This window comes from Cebus imitator, unplaced genomic scaffold, assembly GCF_001604975.1.
Source record: "Cebus imitator isolate Cc_AM_T3 unplaced genomic scaffold, Cebus_imitator-1.0 Scaffold29, whole genome shotgun sequence".
Lineage (NCBI taxonomy): Eukaryota > Metazoa > Chordata > Mammalia > Primates > Cebidae > Cebus > Cebus imitator.
Genome location: NW_016107344.1, coordinates 3,134,845 through 3,146,454, shown reverse-complemented (window position 1 = coordinate 3,146,454; position 11,610 = coordinate 3,134,845).

Sequence of the window (11,610 nt, the reverse complement as noted above, 5' to 3'; positions counted from 1 at the left end):
AAACTTAAGATAGATGAAATAATTGAGACATTTTAATTTTCTTCATTAGAGGTGAAACATTTCTTCTGGAGAAAACTTTAAAAAACATGTACATTCACAATGTACTAGAAAGGAAAAATTGTGAAAAATCATGCAAAAGCAATTGTTTTGAAATTGAGTAATAGAAGAAATTAATCAAAATGTCATATTTTTCTATCATGTAAAATATTTTATTCTATAAATGTCATTGCTGACAGTATTTAGGGGTCAAAACACTTTTAAGGTCAGTAGACAGCTCTGCTTCCATAAAAACATCTAAAATTTTGAAAAAAATAATCTATACAATTCTCTGAAAAACTGAGAAATGTATTGGCAACCAAAATTTATGAAATGTTTAATGTTAGAAAGCACTACAAACAGGTAAATATAGATTTTCCAATAATATCAAAGCACTGGGATCCATTTTAATTTATTCTGAAATATACCAGTAGGTTTTGTCAATATGCTTGAGGACTAATATCTGCCCAATAATCTTATATCTGTGTAGTATTAATAGATGTTTAACTTATTTTAATTATTTATGTGTGTGTGTGTGTGTGTGTGTGTGTGTGTGTGTGTGTGTGTGATGTTTGGTTTCATTATTCTTTACTCAATTTTTATCTTATACTTTCCAATCTTTTTATACTCTCATTAGATTTTTTAAATTTTTAAAATATTGCTCTTAACTTACTTTATCCTCAATTATATAGATAAATCGTTTGAGAAAAATATATTAAATGGTCAATATTAGTAAGCCATCCTGTTAGATGTCATGAATAATTTAAAGATATTTGGATTCCCACCCCCTCACCTTTTTTCTGTGTGAAGACATGAGATCTATGGGAGAAATGATGAGACAAGTACAAAAACTACCAGAATACAGATTAGAATACCACAATTGCCATAAGGCTAAAGTGAAAATATATTCTGGAGATTCTGACCCAACCTTCTCTTAATCAATAAACAGTCTCCTGTAATATGGCCTTAATATATTCTGAGTCTGTGTTGATATTGCATAAACATTCCAATTTTCTGACTTGAAAATGTTATTTATTAAAAGAAATTGCCTCCAATATGAAGCTGTAGTCTACCTCCCTGTTTTAGTTCACAATGGGTAGATGCGGGTAAAGATTCTTAGGGAGAGAATGGTCATTTCCAATCACAATTTATTGTAGAACTTTAAATTATACAATATATTTTACTTATATTTAAATATATATTCTTCATAAGATATTACCATTTTCAGTGACTATAAAACTTGGCATTATACATTTTACTGAGGGTGCAATAATAAATTCTCTTGCTTTGACTTCAATGAATGATTTCTTCATAGTTAGGAAGAAACTGGATTCTGTATTGTGTGAGTAAGAGTACAAAATATAAGTAATATAAAGTAATCTGCCATCTATGGTTAAAATTGATCAACACAGCTGGGTGCAGTGGCTCACGCCTGTAATCCCAGAACTTTGGGAGGCAGAGGCGGGCAGATCACCTGAGGTTAAGAGTTTTAGACCAGCCTGACCAACATGGAGAAACTCTGTCTCTATTGAAAATACAAAAATAGCTGGGCTTAGTAGTGCACACCTGTAATCCCAGCTACTAGGGAGGCTGAGGTAGGAGAGTTGCTTGAACCTGGGAGGCGGAGGTTGGGGTGAGCCGAGACCATGCCGTGGCACTCCAGCCTGGGCAGAAAGGGCGAAACTCCATCTCAAAAAAAAAGAAAAAAACTGATCAATATTTATGAGTATATTATTCAGGTCTAAAGTCCATTCTACAAAAAAAAAAAAAGTTTTAAATAATTTTTAAAATGCTGGAAATGTAATAAAAACTGCTAAGTTCTATTTTAAAAAGAAACAAACGGCATCAGTTTGTTGTCATTTAATGTATTCATTAACTTTTGTGGTGCAAAGAAAAAAAATCTTAGAAGTTGAATAAGTCTATATAAACAGATTACAGATCACTTTATTACTACTCATATCCATCTCTAGTACTGAAAAATATAGAGAAAATAGGTTAAAATATACAGAAAAGTATTTAGGTGAAAATAGAGAAGATAGAGTGTAATACTCTGAAGCAATTGTCCGAGGTAAAAACTGGAGTGTTTATGAAAAAAATTAGAAGGAGAAATTGTTGGCTATAAGTTGGTTTCTAATCAACAGTATTTTAAGCTGAGGAAGATAGAAAAGTGTACCCAGGTAAAATCAGAAATGCAAGTGGGGAGAAATTATGATTTTACTTAGTGATTTTGGGTGAGAATAACAGAAAAAATAAAGTATTCTATAGTGCAGATGTCTATATTTCTGTCTATAGGAATTTTAACCGCCTCATAGAAAATAAAAAAAGTTAATATTGTTAAGTAATATGACCTACTAGACAGTTTACACGTTTCTATAATTTATTGACATATACATATTCACTATATATGTGGGTATGTATATATATATTCATATATTAAATATATATATTTACCCACATAGTGTCTGAGGGAGGTTTAATAACTTATTTAGAGCTCGTAGCTAGTCAAGGGTTGATGTCAAAGTTCATGTGTCAATCCACCCCACTCTCTTGCAAATGTTTCTAGTATATGGAATTCATAACAAATATACAGACACGTGAATGTTCTCTGAAGAATAATTCATCCAGTATTTGGCATAAGGACATAAGCACACACATATTAATATGAAGAGTATTAATATGAAAATTCACAAGCATAAAGCATTCTAGAAGTTATTAAAAAGGACAAAAGGAAAAAGATCTGAACTTTACTACATCATTATGTACTGACTGCTTGGCCAGACAAAATGCTTGCTTTTCTACCACAGCTAAAAATATATATGTAATCATATGTTCTTTGAACAAAATGAGAGGTTTTAAATATCTTCATATTCTGTGGTAGTTTGAACAAGCTAAAAACAAGATTTGCCAACATCACTAACTTGAATAAATGGTAATTAGTAACTCAAAATTTAGAAGAAGCAAAAATGAACAATCGTAAATTAGACTTAACCCCGAAAAAAAGACAAAAAGATTAGTGGTAATAAAGTTAAATAAATGCAACAAATAATAGTCATAATATCTTAGAAGTTATAATAGCAAAGTAAAAATAACAATGTCGAACAGGAGAAAATATTTCTTGTAATTGAGTAAGCGAGCTTTCTAAAGGTTCAGAAAAAAGAAGTTGTGTTTCAAGTTCTGATTTTTTTTAATGTTTCAAAAGGAATAAGGTGTATTTAAAAAAAAAACTCATCTCTGGCAATAAATTACAAATGTTCACAAATAAAATACAGCGTGGATGACATGCTTCAAATAACATACCCATATCACTACCAACTTTTAAGACAAAATCTTCAAAGACTATATGTAGGGCAAATGAGCAACATAAAACAAAAACAAAACAGACATATAAGGTCACCTAGAATAGTACTAGAAAGAATCTTCTGAGGCTTTTATAACATGTCACTAAATGTCATCTAATTTAGGAATGCTTATATTTAGAGATGAATGACAAGAATTTATGACCTCTGGGTGGACACCAACTATAGTAAAAAGTCTTTCTCATTTCCTACAGTGGATAAATATTTTCAGATTGTGTGGGGGCAAAGAAAAGCTTATTCCATTTGGATAATATAGTTAATTAACATTAATGATACTGATCTAACTTTAAATTAACTTTGGGGCTGTTTAACAATACTATACAGGAGATATCATTATTTGTACATTTTCATATGCAGATGGATTTTGTTTGGGGTAGGCTTCAACAGAGAAATGACTACTAAGAACCCTCCCCCCTAAAAAATAAAAAATAAAATCATCTTTTAAACACCATAATGCAACAAAAAAAATTATTACCTAATAAAAGGTTGCAGTTGCCAAAAGACATACAACTTTCAGGTTAGACAGTTCGTTTATCAAGATAAGCTAGCATCTGATAACAATATCTCAAATATATAAAGGTTCAATCTAAGAGCAGTCTGCTTCTTGCTTATGTAATAATGAGCCACTGAACAGAGTAAATCAGAGACTCTCACTGCTGCAGCCACTGGCATTTGTAACATGTTATAGCCGGATCAGCTGCAGGTTCTTGGCTCCCTAAGCCTGAAGAATGAGAAAGAGGGCCCCAGTGTCATGGTGAGTGCTACCGCTCAGATAGAACTCATGGACCCAAAGAGTGTGAGGTAGTGCAGTTTATTAGACAGAGTGAAAGGACAGCTTCCATGCTGTAGAAGAGACCCAGAGGAGTTGCTGCTCCAGGCTTCCATGGCTAGAGCTTTTACCCCTGAGTTATTCCCTCCTTTTCCATGTTCTTGTCCAATGGGAGAGGTTCTTTCAACCTTTCTCTGGATTAATTGATCTTAGAATCCTTTACCAGATTGGCTACTGTTTTCAAACCCTTGTGTCACAGAGCCTCCGCCTCTAGGGGCCAGAGGCATGAAAGGTTCCTGCCCCTCAACAAGGCCCTTAAGAGCCAGAGGCAGGAAAACTGGAAACAAAAACCCCTAGCCGGCCACAGGAGGGAAAAGTGGAAAGCAAAGCCACTAGCCAGCCAACGGCCAGAAAAGTTCCTGTAACACAGTCTTTCAATGTGACTTTCAAGGGTTCCAGAGCCTTCTACATTTCACAGAACTGACTGTTTTGCGTCAGAGGACAGACTCACAGAAGTAAGTGGGAGCTGAGGGAAGAAATCTCTGAATACTGTGAGAAGAAGATAAAAGGGGCTGGAAATTCAATCCTAGCAGGAAAATAGGATGAAACAGGCCCCGCACAGAGTGAGAGAACGGAGGCAAAAGCGCCCTAGGGAAGGCTAGGACTGGTGCTATCTCTGGCCACAAGCGAAAGCAGGCAAAAGATGTTCCAAGTATCTCCATTTTGGGGAACTATCATTCAGGATTTGCCTTTGGGAACGAAAGAGAAGGAAACTAATTTCATGTGCGGAAGACTGGTGCATGTTCTGCACTCTTGAAGATTATTATACAATCTTCTTGTAGGTGTCCACAAACAATACTGTCTCTAGAGTCATGATCCTTAGGAAGGAGCTGAGGTGTGAGATAATTATAAAGACGCCTGAGAGTTGGAATGAGTGTAGAGAAAGGAAAACATAAGAAAAAAGTCATATGAATAGTAGGCCCTCAGAACAAAATGACAATATATGGGAAAAAATACAAGTCGGAAGAACTAAGAAAACTAAACAGACTTACTCATTATCAATTAATAATGTTGAACTAAAAATAGCGGAGTACACCAAAGATGTTAACGTGTAAGTGTATTTTGAATGCTCAGAGTGAATTTTGAAAAAAGCATCTATAAAACAAATGAAGGTTGGGCATGGTGGCTTACGCCTCTAATCTCAGCACTTTGGGAGGCCGAGGCAGGCCGACCACCAGGTCAGGAGATGAAGAACATCCTGGTTTTTGTTTTCATGAGGTCCTAGAACAAATCCCCTGCAGATACCGAGGGATGGCTGTATAGGTATATTGAAAAATTTCATTGTACACTTTAAATAGATATAATTTTTGAAAAAATGCTTAGAAAAAAAATTTAAAAATTAAGAAAATTGGAAAAATATTAAAAAGTACAAAAATGAAAATATTATAATCTGACCTAGGACTTCCTATCAGGAGTAATAGATGCTGTAAGTCACTAGAGTGACAGAAGATAAAAGCATCTTTTCTACGTCAACCTAAACTACCATTACTGAGTTAAAAAAAAAAAAAGAAGAAGAAGAAAAGAAAACCAAAACAGTTTCACCAATAGTTTACTGCTCCAGATGTTTGCTGAAAACATTGAATGACCAACATGGACTACAAGATATGTGAACACAAGAAGTGAAGAGAAAAAATAATAGTGAGCAAAAACATAAATAAAACATGTCAATAAATCATCTTAAGTCTGAAAAGATTATAAAATAAGCTATTTTTGTTTGTTTTAAAACAAGGTAGAAATTTTACAAAATCAAAACTTAGCAGATGGTTGGGGAATATTTAGACAAATTTCATAACATGTTTAACTTAGTAACTTGGATGGGTTTGAAATATATAAAAGAATAAGTAAGCTTGTTAAAATTGTAGGAAAAATTAACTTAAAGAATATACCTAGAGTACACAGCTTTCGAACATAGCAAAAATAAAAGGAGAAAAAAAACAATGTTTAATCCAGGAGGAGGCAAAAGAAAAAAAGTCATTGGTAGTATTTTGCTGTTTTGGAACGTGAATACAAGCTAAGTAACGTTTTTAGCAAGTCCTTAAGTATGTCACTTTATCAGTTGCGAAAGACATATTGGAGTAATTTCTAATAGCATGACAATCTGAAATCAAAAATATATTTATAAGCCAAAGTGAGCATATATACAATTAATACTTTATTAGGACAAAATGATAAAGTTTAAACTCCTAACTTTAAGTTGTAAATATTTTTGTGATAGGCAATGTGCAAATATAAGTTATGTACAAAAATGATTTATAACATTTAGTTAGCACTTAAAATCCCTCAAGAGCTAGACCCAGCACTTTATATATTATACATTAGGTCATTTAATCCTCACAGCAACCCACCAAGTTATACAACTATTAAAAGAAGAAACCAAGACTCATACCTAGGGAGATTCATTCTAAACTCTGCAATCTCACCCATAGTGCTCCACTGCTTTACATATTGTTCTCTCATTAGTTGTTAGGCTCCAGTGTCTTCATGTCTTTACTCTCAATCATTTTTCTGTCCTTTATTGTCTGATGTCATTCTGCTTTACTAGAAATAAAGTATGCTGATCAAAGAGGTTGTGGCGGATTGATTTGTCAATTATTTTTGGCTTCTCTGCCACAGTAGGTGACACCTATTCCCTTTCTCTTTTTTTTAAAAATGTATTTATGTATTTATTTATTTAAAATTAACATACAAAATTGCATGTATTTATCACAAGCAACATAATGTTGTAAAGTGTATATACCTGTGGAGAAGTTATATCTACCTAATTAACAAATGCATTACTTTGCATTATTATCAGTTTGTGGTGAGAACACGTAAGAGGTATACTCAGCATTTTTCAAGATTACAATACATTGCATTAACTATAGTCACCATGCTGGACAATAAACCTATTCTCTTTCATTTTGAGTCTTGGATGGTATTCTTTAACCAAAAGACTATGCCCTTTTAAAATGCTGACACCCTCATTCTGTAGATAAGAACAGTTTAGATAAATCACATAGAGAGACATTGCACAGATCGAAAATGTCCTGTCACTCCAGCAAAAGCCACTCCAGCTAGGATCATCTAGTCTCACATAGCTGCAGAAGGTACTACAGGCAAGACCAGCAAAAGAGCTAGCCAATTGAGAGTCCAAACTGACAACTGTTGTAAATAAATGGTGGTTGTTTGAAGTTAGCAAGTTTTGGAGTAGTTTGATATACAGAAAATTGTCCCTGAAACGGGGGCTAATAAGCCTTATGTGTTTTTGCTAGTCAGACACGTCTTGAATATTGAGTCTATTTCTGAACTTGCTAATTTCAAAATATCTTTGACAAAATATATCTTAAGTTGAATAACCATAATAATGATGGTAGAGGAAAATAAAATCTCTAGACCCCAAACTGACTAAACCAAAAGGAAATCAAATTTGGGAAGTGAATCAGGCTAAGCAGCCTCTCGTTTTTGATCCTACAAAGATAAAGGGGCACATATTACCCTAAGAAGCCACTTTCACAATTTGCTCATGAGGAGATGTCTTGTAGGCCCCAAAATATTTACCATAAAACAGTTCTGTTGAATTTCACCCTGATAATGTAAATCAACAGCTTATCTTCACAGGTACAAGACAAGACAGGACCGGAAGTCATTCCTCCACCCACCTGAAACAAATATATATTAATGTCGATTCACTGAGCTAACCAGACACATACATAACAGACTTCTCCTCTACCCCATCATTTCACATGTAAAGCATGAATTCAGTAAGCGCTGATCAAAGGCAAGCACTTGCCCCTTTTTGTCTACCCTCCCTGCTTTTTTCTCCTCTTTTCTCTGCTACTTGCTCTTTTTCCCTTAAATATTGAAAATATTTAAGTTCCCAAACCCTCTTTGGAGAAAACATAGATCACAGATATTCCTGTGGCTTTGTGTTCCTTTTACCTATGTGTATCCTCAACCTTGGACAGATAAACCTCTACATTCATTGAGACCTGTCTCAGATACTTTTTGGTTTACAATGACATATTCAGATACTACATGCAAATAAAAAGACAATGGATGCTCAAAACTATTATGCTGGACTCAGGAAGTCCTGTAAATATGATCCAAGACTACTGCCTTCAGAGATAAATGTGGAATGATGCCTTATTTATGTTCTACCAAGGTGAGCAATTGCATGTCATTGTCAGAATTACTTCTTATGAATTTCTAACTGGTAAAGCCTAGTTGCAATGGAAATCATGTGCCTTGACACATACTGCTTGATTGGCTGTTTGACAAGCAGAGTTTAAGCTAGGAAACAAAGGGCAGGGATACATTTAATGAATTAAAATGGGCAAAACCATCATCAACTTTGTCTTTTATAGTGATATGGACCTGTGCATTGAAGCCAGCAAATTGTACATGAGATGAAACTTTACCTCCCAAAGCAACTGCAGGTCAGTGTACTGTATTGCCTATTGCGAGTCATTCAATGGAAGTAAAATAGGTTGGAAATGTAACATTTCTTGTGAATGTTGGATCAATGATTGTGTAGCAGGCAGATTAATGGCAGAAGTGGAACTGCCACAATAACCTTTATTTGATATAGCGAAAGATTTATGAGGTGAGAGACAACATAGGGAGAAAGGAACTGATAAGTATCTATCCCTAGGTGATTGTCAATCCATCTGTGGACTGAGATGGTGAAAATATTGCCACATGTGATCAGGCATCTGTCTTTTTAATGCAAGTTATATAATATAAATTGGACTGCAATTGAGTAGAAAACAAGTAGTGAAAATCCGTCCTGCCCCAAAATACAGTGATTGCTGTTGACTGTGTTGGGAAAGTGAAACCATTAACTGGAGGCTGGCTAATTAATTTAAGATGAGTATTTGAAAATAAAACAAGATTCATTTTTACCAACATCTGGTGATGGATATATTGCTTAATTTTAATAATTTCATAATATATATGTCTTTGAATATGTGTATAATTTTATGTCAATTATACCACAATAAAGCTGAAAAAGTTTTCATATTGATGCTTCAGTACTCTTTGGAAGAATTTGAAAGAAAATTAAGGTTAATTTAATAGTTTGATGCTTAGGTATTAAAGAATAAAGAGCTCTATTAGGAATGAGTACCTAGTTAAAATTAGCTCCAGTTTTGGCATTCAAGTCATTAATGACACAAATGTAGCATATCTGCACCCCTTTAAGGTGTTAAAAGCCAGAGTCAGGGGAAAAATGAGAATTGTCCTCTTTCCTTTTTATATTAAAATATAACATGCCCATTGAACAATTAAAGTGCCAAGAGGAACAACCCCATTGGATTGGTTATATAATAATCAAAATAGAGCTATCCCCAATGATACGCTGCTTCCTAAAAAAATGATGGAAACAGTAATTCAGGGAAACTTCAATCTTTCATTTCAGGGGACAAAAGAGCATTTAACTCAGTAGTAGAATAGCATCCTCAACTATCTTTGATGAGGTTTAAGTAAGTGTGAAAAATTAGAGCAGTTTGAAAAACAACAAAGGAAAAGGGAAATTCTGAGCCTAAGGGCAATGCTGGGAAAAAAAAGATTAAGTCAGTTGGGACTGTTCTGTTGTGCATTAAATAGGGTGGGGTGGGATTAAAGTGGAAAAAAATAGATGGGAGCCCACAGAGACTCTACTTTACAAATCATCTCTCTTAAAGGATTTTTGACACATTTAATCTGTCTTTTCTGGGATGAATTTAAAATAGATAAACTGAAAGAACTAAATAGAAGAGTTGAAATGTTGCAGAATTTCATCTAATCCATGAGGTATAATTTCGTCCAGGAATTCCTAACTGAAACTTCCAGCATGAACATCAAGTCTCTGTGAAACTCTTAGCTTAAATATAAGGGAATATGGAACAACTCTTCTTTGGCTTATTGGATAAAGGTCCCCAACACAATAGCATCTCTGCCAGTGACAGTGAAGAGAAACTGCAGGGATTTCAGTTGAACTGGGTGGTTAGAGAGATGCTTTCTTGAAAGGCATTCAGTTAAAAATGAAGTTACAGATTGATATGCTAGAACCTACAAAGTATTCACCTCAATCCATATTTGCAATGATTTGACATAAGTGGTAAACATTACTGTTATCTCCTTCATGTCAATTTCAGCCAAGTCTGTTGTCCACCAGAATAAATTGAAAATACAAAGTGAAACTTCCTCAGCCTTATTTAGTGATAACCGATAGGCAATATAGAATTCCCTAAAGCCAGCGGAAAATTTCAACTTAGACTTAAAATGATAGAAATAGGGGTAATAATATCAATGCACCTATTTATAACAGTCTGAAATTGAAAAGCAAGTTTTAGAGTCTGATGGGAGACTAATGGGGAATGAATGATACAGTATACTTTATAAGGGCTGTAAACTATTCAAAAGATGCAGCAGACGAACAGTGGAAAGGTGACTGTTCTGATGCCTTGTTTTTGTGCCTACAGCAGAAGAAAGCAAAGCTCAGATTGTCTTTAGGTGGGTACAAATTCAACATATTTTTACTATAATTGTTAGAGTGTGAAGATAACTAGGCATGAGCAGGAGAGGGAGCGCCTGAGAAAAGGAAGTTTGAAAAATTTCACAACTCAGAGATTACCCCAAACACGTATTCCAGATATGAACTGAGAGGAAGATAAATACCTATGCAGAAAGGAATGCCTCAAAACACCCCTTAAAAAGCTCAGTAACTGCTCACTCCACTGTTAACCTGTCAGAATACATTTAGCTACATGCTGATAAGAGGGAAAGGAGGGCCAAGGAGCAATTCCTAAGAGAAACACAGGCACAGTCAATACAGATTTAACCACAATACATCCTTCCTGGGGTGGCAGTGATGAGCATGGCTGCCATTAGGTAAAATTTGTAGCCAACCCTGGGCCTTTACTTGTGCATCAACTGACAGGAAGGGAGAATTCCACAAATCTAGGGGTAGGAACTAGCTGGGAAAAAAGGTGGGGATTTAAGGCAGAAGTGGGAAACTAGACAAAGACAAAAGTAGAGACTTGAGACAGAGGTGGGAACATAAAGCAAGGGTCCCACATAATGAAAACCACAGTGGAGAACTCGGAACTGCTGACTCATTCTCTTTTAAGCTGTCTGCTCTACCTTGTCTTTCAGAGTGTCCTGTCTCTTTTAACCCTTGCTGCTACTACTATTTACCAGCCAAACCAGCCTGTTCCTCTCATGGAGTGTATGTCTTTCAATCAAATCTCAGCTCCTTATTTTCCTTGAGTAAACTCCCCGCAACCAACTTTTCTTCAATAAATTCTCTGCTCTCTTTGCTAGATTTGTCTCTTGGCTGAATTCTTTCTCATAAGTAAGATGAAAACCAAGGACTTCCACACTTCCCAGCAACACAATGTCAAAGGTATTTAAATTGCACAATGTGCTGCT